The following is a 19,745-nucleotide window of genomic DNA, read 5'->3' as shown; positions in this document are numbered from 1 at the left end:
TGACTGACTGCAAACTCACCTAGCCCACTAGACTTAACTGCTCCCAAGGCAGACTATACTTCACATGCTTTACATTTTGTCATCTGCTATCTTTCCATCCACACTTGTAACCCTTCCCTTTCCACTTTTTATTCTGGGAATATGAGTCAAATAAATGATACCACTGTTACTGGAAAAAGGGTGACAATACACAGACCTACTGTTTAACACACAATCTTGGTGACTCCCAGGAATGAAATTCCCTTCCATGTCCAGTACTCCATTATATCGTAATCTTTCCCTATTGTAAATGTGTAAGCTCCTAGATCCAAGAAAGAGGAATAGGACCCATATATACAATAAGAAATATTATAATTATTTCCATGTTATGTATAATTATGATATGTTATAATAAATAATATATATTATACATATTATAGCAGCTTTTTTGTGACAGCAAAAAAATTGGAAACTGGAAATTGAGCCAACCACACTGACTTCCTATTGTAGCTCAATTCTGCATCTAGCTCAATTTTGTTCCCATTAAATTATGGGTCTAGTCCAATTTCTGTCTTGTGAGAAAACTTTATTCAATTGTGGGAATTGTGAGAAAACTTTATTGCATTGTTTGAACCTAGCCCTGCATGGCTAAGAAGCTGGACCACTTCTACCTGTTGCTTAGAGATCCTTAACTAAGGACCTAGGTTATGCTGACCAGAAATATAATCAAATCTGAAGAGTGATGCAAGGGGTTTTCTCATAATTATAGGTCTCAAGCAACCCCTATACCTTATCTGAAAACTGGCCTGTACTGGTCAATCAGTTACTGTTTCCTTGTTCCTTTGGTTGATTAAAGACAGTTAAGGAGGACTGGGGTTCTTGTTTTTCTGATTTCAGGGAATTGTATCTGTTTGTTCTCCCCCTCCCAACCTGGAAAGTCCCTAATCTTTCCCCCAATTAGAAATCAGACTACCTAATCTTATATCCTGGTTTATGTCCTATTAATTGTTTACTTTTAATGTGTAATAATGTGTCTCCCCCTGTATTGGAGCTTCAGTGTCTAATTGAGGAAGCCAGATCCTAATTTGTTATGCAACTAGCTTGCATAGCTTAATAACTCAATATTCTTGGAAGGTCGAACCTTGGTTTCCTCAGTTATTTCAGATTTTACCTATCACAAAACAGAGGAAGGTACCCTTCAGTTAGAGAATGGTTAGACAAGTTATGGTTTGTGTATGTGATAGAATGCTATTGTGCTGTAAGAAATGATGAAAGAAATAGTTTTAGAAAAGCCTGGGAAGACTTGTATAAACTGATGTAAAGCAAAGTGAGCAGAACCAGGAGAACAATTTAAAAAATAACAGTATTGTAAAGACAATCAACTCTGAAAGACTTAGAAACTCTCATCAACACAGTAACCAACCACAGTTCCTAAGAATTCATAATAAAATATGCTATCTACCTCCAAATAGAGAAGTGATGAATTCAGGAGGCAAACTGAAACATTTTTTCTTTTCTTTCTTTTTGGACATGGCTAAAGAGGGAATTTTTTTCTCATGACTATACATATTTGTAATGGATTTTGTTTTTCTTGCTTTCTCAATGGATAGGGAAAGAGGAAGGGAGGGAGAGAAATTGGAACCGAAAATAAAATCAAATTGACTTTAAACATTTTTTTAAAAATATGTAAATTCCTAGAGGGCTGGGATGATCTCAGTTTTTATACTTGTATCCCCAGCACTTAGCACAGTGCCTAGCACAGAGTTAGTACTCTATAAATGCCTTTTCCATTTACTCTGTATTTATTCAGTGACTCTATGTAACTGCTTGCTCTGTATTCCTGCTTTAATACTAGGATAAGATCTGAGTGAGCCTCATTTCTCTTCCCTGAGCCTTATACTCTCTCTACATTTTCTTTTATTTTTTTCTAATTAATTTATTTTTAGTTTTCAACAATCATGTCCATAAACTTTTTTAAGTTTTAAAAAATTTTTTAATTTATTTTGATTTATCAACAATCATTTCCATAAGCTTTTGAGTTTCAAATTTCTCTCCCCCTCCCTCCCCAAGATGGCATGCAATCTGATACAGGCTATACATATACATTCCTATTAAACATATTTTCATATTAATCATATTGCAAAGAAGAATTAGAACCAATAGGAGGAACCACCAGAAAGAGGAAACAAAACAAAACAGAAGGGAAAAAAAAGAGAGAGAAAATAGTATGCTTTGATCAGCATTCAAACTCCATAGTTCTTTTTCTGGATGTGGATAGCATTTTCCATCATGACATTTTTGGAGATGTCTTAGATCCTTGTATTGCTGAGAAGGGTTAAGTTTATCAATATTAGTTATCGCACTACATGGCTGTTATTGCATACAATGTTCTCTTGGTTCTGTTCGCTTCACTCAGCATCAGACCGTACAAGTCTTTCCAGGTTTTTCTGAAGTCAACCTGTTCATCATTTCTTATAGCAAAATAGTATTCCATTACATTCACATACCATAACTTGTTCAGCCATTCCCCAATTGATGGGCATCCCTTCAGAAAGAACTGCTATAAATATTTTTTCATGTGGATCCTTTTCCTATTTGTATGATCTCTTTGGGATACAGCCCTAGAAATGTCAAAGGGTATGCACATTTTTATAGCCCTTTGGTCTCTATTTTCTTTTAGTGGTCTCCCATGGGTTCAATTATCCTTCCTGTGCAAATGGCTTCCAGATCTATGTATCTAGTAATAACTTCTCTCCCAAACTCTAGTTCCATATTACAGAATCAAAGAATTGAGTCAGAATGGACCTTCCACCCCCATAAGGGTAAACTCTTTATTGTCCCTGTGAGTTGTCCCTACTCAGAAGTCATTTTGTGCAAATCATATCTGAAAAGAGTCACTACAACATGCCTAGCAAGTCACCATCTAATCTCTGCTGAAGAATCTCCAGTGAAGCAGAACATAGCCAACCCTTCTCCAAACATCCCCATTGGTTTTAATAGCACCATGATCCTTCCAGTTACACACAGGTACACTCTCAGAATCATTCTTGACTTTACCCTTCAGCTTAATCTCCAAATGTTTTCGATTTTACCATGCTCTCAAGTGACAGGTTTTCTGCTTGCTTAAACTCTAGTATCTACTTAACCTTGTGACTACTGCCTGTTGTGACAGGTGATGGAAAATGAATAAGCATTTATATAGCACCTACTATGGGCCATACACTGTGCTAAGTGCTTTGCAAACATTATCTTTATTTGATCCTCCCAACAACCCTGAAGATAAATACTATTATTATCCTCATTTTAAAGTTGGGGAACCTGAGGTAAAGAAAGGTTAAGTGACTTGCCCAGAGTCACACAGCTAGTAAGTGTCTGAGGCTGAATTTCAACTCAGGTCTTCCGTACTCCAGGAACAGTGCTCTATTCACTGTGCCATCTAGCTGCCCCACCTTCATTCTTCAGCTCTCGGCATCCTGCTTTGTCTCCCTTCTTCAATGAAACATTAGCCTTTGGAGAATCACTGACTTTTCTCACGTTTTCCCCCAGGAGTGCTCAGCTTGGGCAAACAGGCTCAATTCAATATATGGGGATTGTTTCATTCTTTGTACTTGTATTTCTAGCACTTGTAAGGTGTTCAGGGAAGACTAGCACCTCTAGTGTGAGGGCTGCTGACCCCTTTTCAGGGCTATTTTCCACCTTTGGTGTCTACCTGATTCACCCAACTCTCACCTGTGCCTTCAAAAAGGTGTAGTGTGGGCAGTGGCCACACCCTGTAAACTATTTCAGCAGATAAGTTAAGCTGGGTTGAGGGGTCTCAAACCCATCAGTGAGTTAGGGGAGTGTCCACCCAAACCATGTGAAGACTTCTCCCAGAAACGGGTGGATGAGAGCAATTTGTTCCAATGGCCATGCAGGTGGCTAAAGCAAGTGCTTTGGAACATTTAGAGTTTGGTTAGACATTGAAGATGCTAAGGCCATCCACTGCATCCTGAGCCATTGCTGGTCATTTTGATTTTTGTCTTGCCGCTGGATGCTGATGATTCTGGAGGAGAGAGGCCGAAGATTTCATGCAACCCTGCCTAACTTAAATCTAATTTATGCAAAAGTCGAAAGATATCACCTATACCATTTTACCATGTTTACCTACCTTAAAGTCCTGTAGCAAGTGGCAAGTGACAGATCAACAGGTGTGGATACACTGGGAGCTGTAGTCACAACGCTGCACAGCCCAGGCCATGGAGTTGTCTTCTCACTGGACTGATGCAGTGGGATTTGGCACTGGGTGCCTGAGCAACCTTTTTTTAAAAAACATATTTCCACATTAGTCTTGTTGTAAAAAAGAATCAAAACTAAAAGAAAAAACTACAAGAAAGAAAAAGAGAGAAAGAGAGAAAACAGTATGCTTTGGTCTGCATTCAGACTCCAGAGTTCTCTCTCTGGATGTGAATAGCACTTTCCAGGATGAATCTTTTGGAATTGTCTTAGATCATTGCATTGCTGAGAAGGGCTAAGTCTTTTCAAAGTTGGTCATTGCATAACATTGCTATTACTGTATACAATGTTCTCCTGGTTCTGCTCACTTCATTTTGCATCAGTTCATGTAAGTCTTTCAAGGTTTTTCTGAAGTCTGCCTGCTCATCATTTCTTATGGAACAATAGTATTCCATTACATTCATATGCTACAACTTGTTCAGCCATTCCTCAATTGATGGGCATCCTCTCAATTCTTTGCCACCACAAAAAGAGCGGCTATGAATATTTTTGTACGTGTGGGTCCTTTTCCCATTTGTATGATCTCTCTGGGATACAGACCCAGAAGTGGTGTTGTTCGATCAAAATGTATGCACAATTTTATAGCCCCTTGGGCATGGTTCCAAATTTCTGATCAGCTTTCTTATTTTTATTTTTTTTATTTTTTGGCCAGGCAATGGGGTTAAGTGACTTGCCCAGGGTCACACAGCCAGTAAGTGTTATGTGTCTGAGTCTGGATTTGAACTCAGGTCCTCCTGAATCCAGGGCCAGTGCTCTATCCACTGCACCACCTACCTGCCCCACTGATTAGCCTTTTTAAAGGACCACACTGCTCATCTCCCAACATGAAGAAGGGGCTAGAAAAGGTGCCCTAAAAATTGTCTGCTTCACCCAACCCTACTCTGCCTGCTGCAGGTAGGATTCCCACTCTGTGGCTGAAACACAAAAAATGTATAAAAACTTTTGTGAAGGTGATTCACACTCCCTATCAGTATATGGAATGTATGCATGCTTATGAATAACATGAAATCCAGTAGACCTGAAAAGGGAATAACTTTTACAATGAGAGAACTAATCAGGTTTGAAGTTATGAAGGTTTTTGGAAATAATGGCAAATTTTGATTGCTTAGAGCAGTTCATTGGCATTATATGTCAGTTTCATGATGCATGGGTACTGGAGATACTTTTGTGCCTTCCCAGTCACCAATGGAGTGAAGCAGGCTTCTGTACTTACTCTTATGATTTTTAGCAAGATGTTTTCAGTGATGTTGTCAGAGTCCTTCAATAAGGGCAAAATCGGCATTAAGGTCAGCTACTGCACTGATGGTAAATTACTTAACTTGAAAAGGGTACAAGCCAAGACTAAAGTGGACTGAGAGTTGGTGCACAACTTTTTGTTCACAGGTGATTGTGCATTCGAGGCAATCTTTGAAGCTGAGATGCAACAAAGTGTGGATTGATTCTCTGCTGCTTGTGCTAATTTTGGCCTTACAACACCAAGAAAATAGAGATTCTCTACCAGCCAATACCACACCAGGCATATGTGAAACCATCAATTAAAACAAATGGAGAAATTCTGAATGCTGTGGATAAGTTCACTTACCTTGGCAGCATACTTTCCAGGTATGTACACATAGATGATGCCAGACATGCAAACTATAGCACAGAGAGTATGGCCATGTCATTCAAATGCCAAAAATATGTTTTCCTAAAAGACTCTTTTACAGAGAACTCATATAAGGCAAGCACTCACATGGAGGTCAGAAGAGGAGATACAAGCTCACTCTCAATGTTTTTCTGAAGAACTTTGGAATCAGTTGTGAGTCATGGGTGACACAGGCACAGGGTTGCCAAGCATGGTGTGCCTGCATCAAAGAAGGAACTTTATAAGCAAAGCAGAATTGCAATAGCTCAAAAAAAAAAGTGAGATGTGCACATTTAGAGACATCTCCACTCCATATGTTCATACAGACTATTTGTGCCCAGCCTGTGGTAGAGCCTTCTGAGCTTGTATTGGTCTGATTAGCCACAGGTGGACACACTACACCTTGATCCCACCATAGTGACATCATTATGGTACTCTCTGAGACCAAAGGACAGTAACCATTTATCATCTCTAGCACCTAGGATTGTAGTTGGCAAAAGATATAGTTGGTAGACACTTAAATGTTGTACAAAGGAGAGGGGAAAAGGCAAGTTTAGATAAAGAGGCTAAATATAATAGGTGTTTGATGAATGTTGTCTAGAATTAAATCTAGAGCAATAGAAAGTGTCACCAGTTGGTGGTGTTTAAGCAAGGCTTTAGATGGAGGTAGACATTGAGTTGGACTTTGAAGGAAGAAATAGGGAAAGGTTGGAGGAGGAGTGTCCATTTCAGGCATGAGGATGTCAGGGACAGAGACATGGAGACTGGAGAGGGAAATATGAAAAAGAGGGCTACAAAGTAGTCAAATTTGGTTGGAATAAAGAATATAACTAGAATGTGGATGGTTTCAAATGCCAGGGTTTGGACTATACTTTTTTTCCAGAGGTCAGCATGTCTAATAGCCCCCTTTTCATCCTCATCTTTTTTTAACCTCTCTGCTGTATTTGATAGTTGACCATTCTCTTCACCTGGAAAGGACTTTTTTACTGACCATCTTCTATGTCTGAAATGTACTCACTCCTTCCTGCCTCAGAGTTCCTCTCTTTTTTGTTGTTGTTGCCCTTAATAGCATTTAATTTTTTCCCAATTACATGTAAAGATAATTCCCAACATTCATTTTTGTAAGATGTTGAGTTGATACAGGTTATACATGTACAATCATGTTTAATATATTTCCAGGGGCAGATAGGTGGTGCAGTGGATACAGCACTGGCCCTAGGAGGACCTAAGTTCAAATCCAGCCTCAGATATAGAACACTCATTAGCTGTGTGACTCTGGGCAAGTCACTTAACCCCAATTGCTTCACAAAAAACAAAAAAACCCCATATTTCCTCATTAGTCGTGTTGTGCAAGAAGAACTAGAACAAAAGGGAAAAACCATGAGAAAGAAAAAAACAAACAAACAAAAAGTGAAAATAGCATGCTTTGATCTGTATTCAGACTCCATAGTTCTTTCTCTGGATGTGGACAGCATTTTCCATCACGAATCTTTTGGAATTGTCTTGGGTCATAGTATTGCTGAGAAGAACTAAGTCTCTCGTAGCTGATCATCGAATATTATTGCTCTTGCTGTATACAATGTTCTCCTGGTTCTGCTCACTTCATTTTGCATCAGTTCATGTAAGTCTTTCAAGGTTTTTCTGAAGTCTGCCTGCTCATCATTTCTTATGGAACAATAGTATTCCATTACATTCATATGCTACAACTTGTTCAGCCATTCCTCAATTGATGGACATCCCCTCCATTTCTAATTTAGAGTTCCTTCTATAAGACACAGCTCTAGGGCCATCTTCTGCATATAGCTTATTCTGATTTCTACCCAAACCCAACAATTTCTAGTGCCCTCCTTCTGAAACTACTTTGTATTTAACTCCTTGGTATGTATTTGTATTTGTTCATTATATATTCTCTCCCATTCAGCTCCTTGTTTGTAGGCACTATTTGCTTGTATTTGTGCCTGGTACAGTGTCTGACATATAGTAGGCATTTAAGAAATACTTGTTGATTGACAGATTGATTAAAGACAAATGCCTTACTAGAGATATTCAAATGACAAGTGGGGAAAAAGAGACCAAGAATCCTTACCAAAAAACATATAAGCCAGTATGTTAAAGTAAGATAAAAGTAAAATACATACACACATTCCATGTTTTGCTAACCATTACCTTCATTAATGGCAGCTAGGTGACACAGTGGATAGAGCACTGGGCTTGGAATCAGGAAGACTCATCTTCCTGAGTTCAAATCTGGCCTCAGACACTTACTAGCTGTGTGACCCTGGGTAAGTCATTTGACCATATTTGTCTCAGTTTCTCATCTATAAAATGACTGGAGATGGAAATGGCAAACCATTCTAGTATCTTTGCCAAGAAAACCCCAAATGGGGTCATGAAGAGTCAGACACAACTGAGATGACTCAACAATACCACTTTCATTAAAAGATTTTGTGGAACCAATGTATTAATCATCTAAGCTTTCCCTGGGAATTCTGGCCACTTGGGCAGGGAGAAACCAAGGAAGGGATCTCTGACCTCAGGAAACCAGACCTGTAGGCGGTAGAGGATGGGAAAGAGTTCCTAGAACACTATTCCTTGTAGGGGAGAAAGAGATCCTAGGATGGCTCCCATGGGTGGAGACCCCAGGACACTGCTGCAAGGGATGCTAGGGATGCTGCTATGGAGCTAGAGAAAGCCCACTCATCTACATCAACATCAGCCAGCATTGATAGTATTCCTGGACATTACCCTTTGAAAGGTGTTGTGTGGGAAAGAAGCACCACAGCTGCTGTGGCTGCCACCACCACCCTGCCACCGCCCTATCCCCCGTCACCATGTTCCAGGGGCAGGAGAACGAGGGAGGCAAGCCAAGATCCAGGGTAATGAAACCCCCGGAGGAGACTCAAGCAATCTCTTTGGAACTCCAGAAGAAGTTATTCCTTCAAGTAGACCAAATAGAATGGCATCTAATATCTTTGGAGCATCTGAGGAACCTCAGAATACACTCAAAAGGTCAAATCCTCCAGGAGCCAAAGGAAGTGCTATCTTTGAAGAGCCTACTCCTGTGCAGGCTCAATATCATTTGAATCCCCCTGGTGGGAAGACCAGTGACATCTTTGGGCCTACAGTCACCATTACTGCACCCTTAGTACACCCAAACAAGCCCAAGGATCACATTGTCTTAAGTGAAGGTGAGGACACAAAATTGCAACTCAAAGCTACAGAGAATACACAATCTTCAAGAGAAGAACATGATGAGGAATGTGACAAAGGAAAAGAAGAATGAGCAAAGGAAACTGAGTCTAAACTCAAGATTGACAACCTGAGCCCAGGTTGGGCCCCAGGCCTCGCTCACACAACAAAGTCCTCAACCCACCAGGTGGCAAATCCAGCATCTCTTTCTACTAAAGGAAACTAATATCAACATCTTCAGACTAGAAACTCTTCTGTTAGGGGGTCAAGGTTTATAGTTTCTAATTAGTATGAGTTAGGATGGGGTGGGGAGGGGAGGGGTTGATGATTTACGTGTGAAGATTTTCATGGAACTCATTGTTCAAACTTGTCTTCTAGAAACAGCTAGGGCTACGCAGGACCAGCGGACACATAGCCTTTCAGGCAATACAGAAAACAAATCTCATGGGAACAATAAGGAATTCCCCAGGTTTGCATCCAAGAATTAGTTCCAAATATGAGAGAGTCTTTGATGAAGTGAAAGAAAATGGGGAAAGAGCAGGATCTTCATGGGTACTAGGAACATCTGTGTTTTGGTGGGCAAATGTACATCTAGGATTGGTCCTGCAGCAGTAGCCATTGACAGTGTCACTAGGAGACTAAAAACTCATGTGAATGATGTGTTGGACAGCTGCTAGAGGAATGCTCCCCCTACCTTGTTTGGTAAAGGGATACAATCTGTGTTTCAGAAGGATAATAGATCGTTTAGCTCACAGAGTCCTTACGTTATAAAGTGATGATATAGGACCTTTACCTTTTCTGGGGGCACTACTAATATCTGAGAAAACGGGTGTCAAATCTGTGTCCTTTTACGTTTGCCTCCACGATGCATTGTTCTACAGACATCCTATAGGCTTTTTGACCTTTTCCTCACAAAAGCCAGGGAAAGACTCACTAAGGTGCAACTTGAAAGGGGTATTGGTGCTTATGAGTCAAACCAATTTTCCTTTTCCCTTGTTTGTAGACCTACGCTTAATGGCAGATTTTTGCACCCAGATCTTCCAGGGCCATCTTTACCTTCTGTCAGCTAGAAGCCTGATCTTATATCAAAAGGCCTGCCTTACATAAGAGAGTAAGTTGGATCTCTTATTTACTGATTTTTAAAGTGAATAGTTTCTCCCTACCATTCTCATAAGCCTTAAATGCCTTTGCCTCTGCAGTTCACCAGTGGTGTGAATGTACTACTTTCATAAACCACAGTTCTTTTCTAATGGTGGGGGAGTGGGGCTGATGGGGTGCTTGTCTCAGGAATTGGTAGCAGCTGTAGTCTTGTCAACAAGTCAAATTACTAAGCATTTACTAGGCACCCAAGCACTGTGCTAAAGATGGGATAAAAAGAAAAGCAAAAGTAGTCGCCTCATGGGGCTTCATAATCCACTGGGGAGAAAACGTGCAAACAACTATGTACAAATGAAATAAATATAGAATAAATCAGAAATAATCAAAGAAGGAAGGCACTAGCATTAAAGGGGACCAGGACATGCTGGCCATTCAGTGGTGGGAGAAAATAGGAGAGAAACACACCATGCTGAGAGGAGCCTAGAACAAAGTTCTCATTGTCTCACCCTAGTTACAGGTGTTCATTGTATGTAACAACTATAATCATATGCAAGTTACTTCATAGTAATCTTTGTGGTTTTAGCACTCTATCTTTGTTCAGTTATTTTTCACTTGTGTCCAACTCTTTGTGATCCGTTTGGAGTTTTCTTGGCAAAGATACTAGGATGGTTTGCCATTTCCTTTCTCTGGTCTTTTGACAGATGAGGAAACTGAGGCAAACAGGGTTAAGTGGCTTGCACACAGTCACATAGCTGGTAAGTATCTGAGGCCAGATTTAAACTCAGGAAGCTGAGTCTTCTTGACTCCAGGCTGAGAGCTATAACCACTGAACCACCTAGCTACTCCTTGGCCCTTAATTCTCCAGAATTTATGTTATTTGGTTCATTGCCAGCAGATGGTGATCAAAGGCTCGGCAATCCTAGGATCATAGAGCTGGCCCTCATCTGTCATCTATGTCAAAGCCTCATTTTACAGATGAAGAATGTGATTTGCTGTGGAAGTAGCAGATCCCAGATTCAAACTCAGGTCCTGTCATTCTCCACTGTACCACAGTGTTTCAACAAGTATGAGTCTTCCATGAAATTCAAGCGGTGGCCTCTGCTTCGAGCTCAGTCATATTTAAAAGATTTGCAACTAAGAGTTTCTATACTTGTTAACATAAAATATATTATGAGTTAAGCCAGGCAAACTTGAGCATATAAATGTCAAAGAAAACAATTTTTTAAGGTAAGGACCAGACCCATGATTTCCTTGATATGAGGAATTCTCTCTAACAATTCCCTCTGACCAAGGTCAGACATTTCTCTGCAGCTTAAAGTTTTATAGAGTTGCCAAGACCACCAAGAAGTTAAGTGACTTGCCCAGGGTCATACAGCTAGTATATGTCAGAGGTAGTTCTTGAACATACCTCTTCTTGGCTTCAAGACCAACTTTTGATTCTGTCTACACCAAGCTGCCTCTCAATTCTTTAGGATAATTTTCTCCTTTTAAAAGTTCAATTCAAGCATTTATTAAGCACCTCCTGTGTGAAGAACACTACTTGGCACTGGGGAGAGATACAAAGTTTAAGACAGAAGTTATTCTGCCCTCATGGAACTTAAGCAGTTAGTAAACATGACAACCCAAATTACTATATGAAACAGAATCAGTCACCTCTATGCAGGTATTCTCTATTACTGGTCATCTTTTTTAAATAGATGTCATTCCTATCACCCTTTATCACATAATTAAAATCATCAGTAGTTCTCTCAATTAACAAGTGTGGCAGCATATTAAAAACCTAAGATTTAGTTAAACTGAAAATATTAAATAACATTTCTTCCAGCCTAAAACTCTTTCCGGTCTTTTCCCTTTGGCAAAAAAAAAAAGCCAGGGCTTTTCTTAGGGAAATGTATGGGGGAAGGGTAGAAACCAAATTTAAGACAAAGATACCTTTTATCTTGCTAAAATCCTACTTACCTAAGGAAGCACCCTTTTTCTCATTCAGAAAGGATTCAGTTCTTGAGGGAAGTGGACCAGGAAGGAAAGGAGTAGTTATGAAGTGACTATTCTATTTGTTTAAGTAGAATGTTAACCCCAAACTATTTTAATTTTGTGATTTTTCTCTTTCAAGATTCCTATAAGGGCTTCCTCATGTCAGTTTGGACTTTTCTCTCTCTACACTATAAAGGCTGGGATTTAGAATAATGTTAGGGTAAATAAACTTGTATCTGGCAAATTTGCCCCTAAAATGCAGGTACAGAATTTATATTTTTCATCAACCCAGGCCCTTTAATGACCAGGCATTTCAGCCACTATTAAGTAGTTGTCCATAGAGGATTTCTTGACCCAACTGCCAGAGGGAAATAGCCATTTCATTAACATACTACTTTGAAATAATTCACTACTGATTTGCAAAATGCCAATATGACTAAACTCTCTACATTAAGACAAGAATACAAGCTGTCTTTATCTTTATTATTGTATATCCCTATTACCCATTCCCAGTTTGCCTGGGCATGTAGGCAACCAGTAACTGATTTTTATAATACTACTTGAAGTCAATCCTTATCCTTCCCCTCCTCCCTCACCAAATTCCTCAGTTGGACTTTCTGAAGGACAAAAGATTTTGACTTAAGATTCATTAGCACACATCTGTGTGAATCCTATTCAAATCAGATTCAGTATCTGATTAAAGGTACTAGCTAGCTAGTAACTCCCCCTCCATACATTTCCCTACTAGCTAACTGCTAGCTAGATCAAAGTTAAATAGCTAGCATTTATGTAACACTTAAGGGTTTTCAAAGCACTGCACTTAATGTTATCTCATTTGATCTTCATAAGCCAGTGAAGGAGGTGCTGTTATAATTCCCATTTTGCAGACTAAGAAACTAAGACTGTGAAAGATTAAGTGACTTGCCCAGGTTCACATAGCTAGTACTGAGCCTGAGGCAGGATTCAAAGTCCAGTCTTTCTGAGCCCAAGTCCCAACTCTTACTCAATTTTTTTTTAAGAGGACCAATGACATCATGGGGTCTTGATTTGTTGGTGAATTGGATTTAAGTGAGGCACAGTTGTACAAAGTCATCAGCTTCACTCTCTTTTCCAGAATTATCAAAGTCTAGCGGCAAGACAAAAAACCAAGATGACTGGTGATGCCAGGGATACAGTGAAGCCTTTTTTGATCCAAGCTCCAAGTGTTCTACAGTGCCTATTTCAGCTGCCTTCATGGCTGTTGGAAAAAATTGTTCTCATCCACCCATTCCACCAGGGAGAGTCTAAACATGCTTGGGGTAGACATATCCCTAACTCACCAAGAGGTTTGTCTTCTTTAACTTGGTTTAACCCATCTGCCAAGACTTACACTACAGCTTTTTGGAGCCACAGGTGAGAGAGGGGAGTCTGATGTCTGAGCAGGGTAAAATTGAGGGAACTTCTGCTTATAGCAGATGTCAGGCCCAGATGTGGTGTTTAGATGGGGCCCTGGGCATACTCACAGTGAGTGCAGAAACAGTGGGGCAACACCACTGGCTGTGTGGACACTTACAGGAAGGTAGGGATCTTGGTTTAGGTTCTAGGCCAGAGGGGACACCTGAAGGAGGACCTGAGGCCACAGGGCTAGAGATGATTAAAGTAAGTTGCTATTAAAATAAAAACAAATAAAAAAAAACCCACCACAAGCAGGCAAAGGAGAAGGAACCCAACCATAGAAAGTAACTATGGGAATAGAGAAGACTGGGGTTCATCTTCAGAGGAAGATACTGAAGGAAAAAATGTCTCTCCTAATCCAAAGAGTAATATCAAATGGTCACCTGCCCAAAATGAATTCATAGAAGAACTGTTTACTTTTTATATGAGGAAATGTAAACTGTAAGTCTAAGATTGTAATTAGTAATTGGATAGTTTGAAAGAAAGATTGGGGTAGAGCTGAGTATGATGTGATCCTAAAAAGTAATACCATCTAGGAAAAGGTAAAGAGAGTAAATATTTTATACAAATGAGGTGTGAGAAGAACTGATACAGAGGAATTAAATGGGGGGGGAAGGGCTGGTAGTTCTGGAACCCTACTCTCATCAGGAAGGAGTTAAAGAGGGAACAATGTATATAAAATTCAGAAAGAAAGAAGGCAAAGGGAATAGGGAGAGGGAAGAGGATAAGGGAGGAATTTTTAGAGGGGACCTTACACCAGATCTGGGATAAAGAGAGAATATATACACTTAGAAGGGAATAAAAGTCTTCTAAATTTATAAAGAAATAAGAGGGTATGGGAATAGGATAAGGGGGGTTATAGAAGGGTGTCTAGATTAACGGGAATGGAAGAAAGAGGGAATAACATATATATTTGGGGCTTTCTTTGTTTGTTTTTTGGTGAGGCAATCAGGATTAAGTGACTTGACCAGGGTCATACCACCAGTGAGTATCATACATCTGAGGCCTGATTTGAGCTTGGGTCCTCCTGACTCCAGGGCCGGTACTCTATCCACTCCCGCACCTTGCTGCCCCTAACATATACATTTGGAAGGCTATAAAAATCTGCTAAATTCAGATAGAAACGAGGATAAGGGGAAGGGGTGGGGAGAGAGGATAAGGAATGGATCTTTGGAGGGGGGTAGATTAAGTAATAGGAGAGCAAGGTAGTGTATAGCAATAAAGTAGAGGAGTCAGGAGGGATAAGAAAAGGAGATGCATGCAAACAAAATAAAGACCAGGAGTAGAATTTATTAGAAAAAAAAGCAGGGATAGTAATCATGATCTCAGACAAAGTTCAAACTAAAACAGATTTAATCAAGAGAAAAATAGGGATACTACACTACATATCAGCCATATTAATCAATATTGTTTTAGACTATTTAAAATAACTAAACAATATAAGGTTGGAAATTGCTGTGGAGTTGGAAATGATGAATTGGTGGGCTTAGAAAAATATGGAAAGACTAGGATATCAAGGAAGATATCCATCCTCAAAGAAACAGAGGACAAGCAAGTATAGTACAATCTTACATAGAGGCATATGAATGTATGTGTCTGTATATGAACATGATTTTTAGGTATCTAAGTATATGTATGTGTATGTAAGTGTATGTATATATGTGTATGTGTATGTATATATGTCCATATAGGTCTATGTATGTATGTACATGTGTATGCAAATGTATATAGATATTTATGTATATGTGTGTGTGTATATATAAATATATCCATCTAGGTATATATACATATATATGCATACATATATACACACATACATACATACACATATATAATATATCCATCTGTGCTTAATTGTAGCCTTTTGGGGGGAGGAAGGGGGAAAAAAGAACAAAGTAAAAAGTACACAGTAGAAAACAAAATAAAAATTACAAGTAAGTAAAGAAAAATAGACAGCTTTGAACACGATATGTAGTATTTATTACATACGCTTTCTTGAAATAGAAATTTACTGCTGTATGTTTTGAATCCTCTCTTACATTTTGTTGTACACATGGCAATGCCTTTCTTTTCTTATTTTATATTTGTTTTAGTATATAAGTTTGCAATATGTTTCTTTTTCTTTTCTTATTGTATGTTTGTTTTAGTATTTAAGTTTAAAATTAATTTTTAAAAGTGTTATGTAAGTAACATTAAGCGTAAACATTTTAATGGCTTTTATTGTGAAAAAAAGATGCTTAGAACTGGATTTCTTGGCCCTTTCTCTTCTGTTCTTGTCCCATTTCACAATGCTTACATTTCTTGATGGCTAACGTCCTAATAGATCTGCATTTGGGCCCCAAAACACTTGAGCCTCCGTACAATCTTTGTGGCCTTGGCCTTTCTTCAGAAAATTGGCATTGTTTGATCACCATAGGCACTCTTGTAATTCTAACACTTTTTCCCTTAAGTGTACAGCAACTCCTTGTCTCTTTTATACTGTGTTACTTAGGGAGGCTGGCACTTGCCAAGCTTCTTACAGTAATTTTGTAGGTTTTAGGGATGTTCAGCATGGTGGCGGCAAGGGTGTCGTCGGTACCGGGAGGCTCAGGACAGTTTTTAAAGGCAAATTTCCCAAGATCCCTATGTATATCTATTTTTTTAAACTGACTTGTCATTTTTAGAATTTCTTTTAATCCTCCTGAATTCCATTTCAGAAATTAACTGAAGCCTGTCCTTAAAAAGCCCCTGGTAGTTTAACTGAATGTTTCCATGTATGTCAGAGCTAAAGTGGAACTTAGAGGTCTGAGGTTACAGGGAGAGGCTGAAGCAATTTGTCTGATGGTCATACAGGTAATAAGTGACAAAGCTCGAACTCTAACCCAGATCTGATGCCAAAGCCTGTACTCTTTCTCCTTTCTATAACATTTTTTGGTCTTGGGACCCTTTTAAACTCTTTAAATTAATGAGGATCCTCCACAGAACCTTTGTTTATGTGGGTTACAATCTATCAATATTTACCATTTTAGAAATTAAAATATCTTAGTATTATTATGAGAATAGCTTTGAGCTTATGGAGCCCCTGAAATGGTCTCAGGCACCCCCAGAAGTTGTTGGATCACATTTTGAGGACCACTGTGCTATAGCTTAGCTGCCTCTTTCTGCAGAGGTCACTTCCTTCAGGGGATTATCTTCTTGAGACCACCATAATCCTTTGTCTCAGCTGTCCCTCTTAATACAGAAAACAAACATTTATTAAGCAGCTATCTTGTGGTGTTAATTGTGCTAGGTACAAGGAAAGACAGAAGATTTAGCTGAATCTAGATCTCTGTACTCCAGAGGCTTACTACTCTATTACCTTTTTTAAAAAAAAACTACTTATTTATTTATTTTTACTTTTCAACACTCACTTCCATAAGATTTTGAGTTTTAAATTTTCTTCCTCTCCCTTTCCTCCCCCCTCCTCAAGATGGCATGCAATCTGATATAGGCTCTACTTATACATTCATATTAAGCGTATTTTCACATTAGTCATGATGTAAAGAATTAGAACCAATGGGAAGAACCATGAGAAAGAAGAAACAAAAGAACAGGAGAGCAAATAGTATTGTTGAGGTTTAGGGGTTTAGGGGTGCTGGGACCCCAAAATCACAACACAAGGGTCCTGTCCAAAAGAATTCAACCCAGGCCTTCTTTCAGCCAAAGACAAGGTTTATTAGAACATCTGTCATATTGGGCAGACTCTTAAGGAGTCTGAATGTTAGTGAGTTATTGGCTAGATTATAAGAATCTAAAGGGATGTAAGATAATGGAGGGCCAGGCTAAATTAAGGGTAACAGAGATTGGGTATAGCCACAAGGAAAGGCCAGTTGATGGGATTATAGCCTCAAGCAAATGCCAGAGATTTGGCCATGTGGGAAAGTCCAGGGTTTTTCTTTTTTGAGGTCTAGATCCCATCCTCATCAGTATGCTTCCATCTTCACTCAGATTCCCTAGTTCTTTCTCTGGTCATGGATAGCTTTTTCCATTGTGAGTCTTTTGGGGTTGTCTTAGACCCTTGCATTACTGAGAAGAGCTAAGTCTATCAAAGTCAGTAACAGCTGTTACTGTGTACAATGTTCTCCTGGTGCTGCTCACTTCACTCAGCATCAGTTCATATAAGTCTTTCCAGGTTTTTCTGAAGTCCACCTGCTCATCATTTCTTATAGCACAATAGGATTCCGTTACATTCATATACCACAACCTGTTCAGCCATTCCCCAATTGATGGGCATCCCCTTACCTTTTTATCTTAAATTCAAACTGTTCACCTGTTCTCTAAGCCACATCCTGGTGACTGGTAGAAAGGAATGAAAGAAGACAAAGTCCAATGCCCAATCCCCTTATTTCCTAGTAGTGTTTCTCTCAACAATCATGGGAGCCTTTTCTGGTTCTGACATTGATGTAACAGTCTTGCTCTGGGGATTTCTGTGCTAGGATTCTATTTGACAGAATTTTACATCACATGCTAGTAACATTAACACTTTTAATGGGTGGTCCTTCCCCATACCTCCCCCCCAATCTTTTGGTTTTAGAGTTCAGATTGATGGCATCTATCAATCAGGTGGGGGAGCTAGGTGGCTCAGTGGATGGAGTGCCTGGCCTAGAGTCTGGAATACTTGTCTTCCTGAGTTCAAATCCAGACCCAGATTTGAATTTACTAGCTGTGTGACCCTGGGCAAGTCACTTAACCCTGTTTGCCTCAGTTTCCTCACTTGTAAAAAGATCTGGAGAAGGAAATGGCAAACTACTCCAGTAACTTTACTAAGAAAACCCTAAATTGGGTCACAAAGAGTCAAACATGACTGAAGTGACTCAACAAAATTAAAGTAGTCAGGTAATAAGCATTTATTAAGCACCTATGGTGTGCCGGGTGTTGTTGTAAAGACTGGTTTATCACTGTTGACTTTTAGTGCCTTCTGTAAATTGGATCCTAAAACAAATCCTGTTTGATTTGTCAGAAAATAATGGCATGAAAATGTCTGATTTGTCTATGTTTAAGGTGCTGGCCCTTTGTTATATGGATGTTTTGGCTACAGAAAGGGACAGACAAAGAATGTCAGTATAGGAAACCCATGATAAAGTCAGCTTAAAAAGAAACAACCTATCAGATAAAAACATTTGAGGAGAGACAGGCTATTTTAAGGACCTGAGAGAAAACTACCCTTAAGATAAATGGACTGACAGAACCTCTTTGAAGGCAAACTTCAAACTGATTAAATTAAAGATGGCTGTAGGACATGATGGTCCATTAGCTCTTTTAAAATTACTTCAGAGTCTTGAAGGATACAACTGAGAAACTGTAAGTCACATAACTGTCTGGGTACTGTGGTTTGGTTACATAAGGATTATTGGGGTCCTATTTGACATAAAGGTAGATTTTTTAGAAGTTTCACATGGTAAGTTAGATGATTGAGGGGAGGGACAGAATAAGCATTTATATATCACCTACTATGTGTCAAGTGCTGCACTATTTACAGATGTGATTCCCTACTTGAGAAGCAACTAGGTGGTACAGTAGATCAAGTGCTGGACTTGGGGTCAGGAAGACCTAAGTTCAAATCCTGTTTCAGATATTACTACCTGTGAGACCTTGGGCAAGCATTGCTTATTCTCTGCCTTGATTTCCTCATCTGCAAAATGGTGATGGTAATAATACCTACCTCCCAGGGCTGTTATGAGGATAGAATGAGATATTTGTAAAGTAAATCTTAAGTTATTATGAGGAAGATCCAATTTGTCTTGAAAGCTGGAGAAAATCTGGATCAACTAAAAGAGTTAATTAAAGCCAGATAGATGTTGCAACTTCTAGAATCTTACTGGAGGAGAGCTTAATCCTGCTGCTATGCAGAGAGATGTCTAGGTTTATTACCTTCTAGTGCCATCTATACTTTGTATTATCTGTTACCACCCTTAAGAGCTGAAGAGAATGGGGAAGAGAAGGGAAAAGACAGATTTGCAGTTATTTTGAGCTATGCCAATATATTTTGCTAAAAGAGTATAACACTTGCTCAGCCCTCTGCCATGGGTGGCTGTGTGCTAGAACTTGACGCTACTTTAGTAACCTGAGAGTAGAAGAGAAACAGTTTTGCCTAATAGGGGAGCTATGAGCACCAGAAAAGGAGCAGATACCAGAGAAGCAATTTTGCCTAGTAACA

At 39.3% G+C, this 19,745-nt stretch overlaps 2 pseudogenes; one reads left to right on the top strand and one right to left on the bottom strand.

Annotated features, from left to right (window-relative positions):
- The first annotated feature begins 8,706 nt into the window (after window positions 1–8,706).
- On the top strand, window positions 8,707–9,280 carry LOC110217167 (jupiter microtubule associated homolog 2 pseudogene; annotated as a pseudogene).
- A 6,527-nt stretch (window positions 9,281–15,807) lies between these two features.
- On the bottom strand, window positions 15,808–16,122 carry LOC110217169 (large ribosomal subunit protein eL42-like; annotated as a pseudogene).
- Between the last annotated feature and the right edge of the window lie 3,623 nt (window positions 16,123–19,745).

This window comes from Phascolarctos cinereus, unplaced genomic scaffold, assembly GCF_003287225.1.
Source record: "Phascolarctos cinereus isolate Bilbo 61053 unplaced genomic scaffold, phaCin_HiC Scaffold_5;HRSCAF=322, whole genome shotgun sequence".
Classification (NCBI taxonomy): domain Eukaryota; kingdom Metazoa; phylum Chordata; class Mammalia; order Diprotodontia; family Phascolarctidae; genus Phascolarctos; species Phascolarctos cinereus.
The sequence above is the reverse complement of the archived record's forward strand: the minus strand, read 5'-3'. Positions and strand labels throughout refer to the sequence as shown.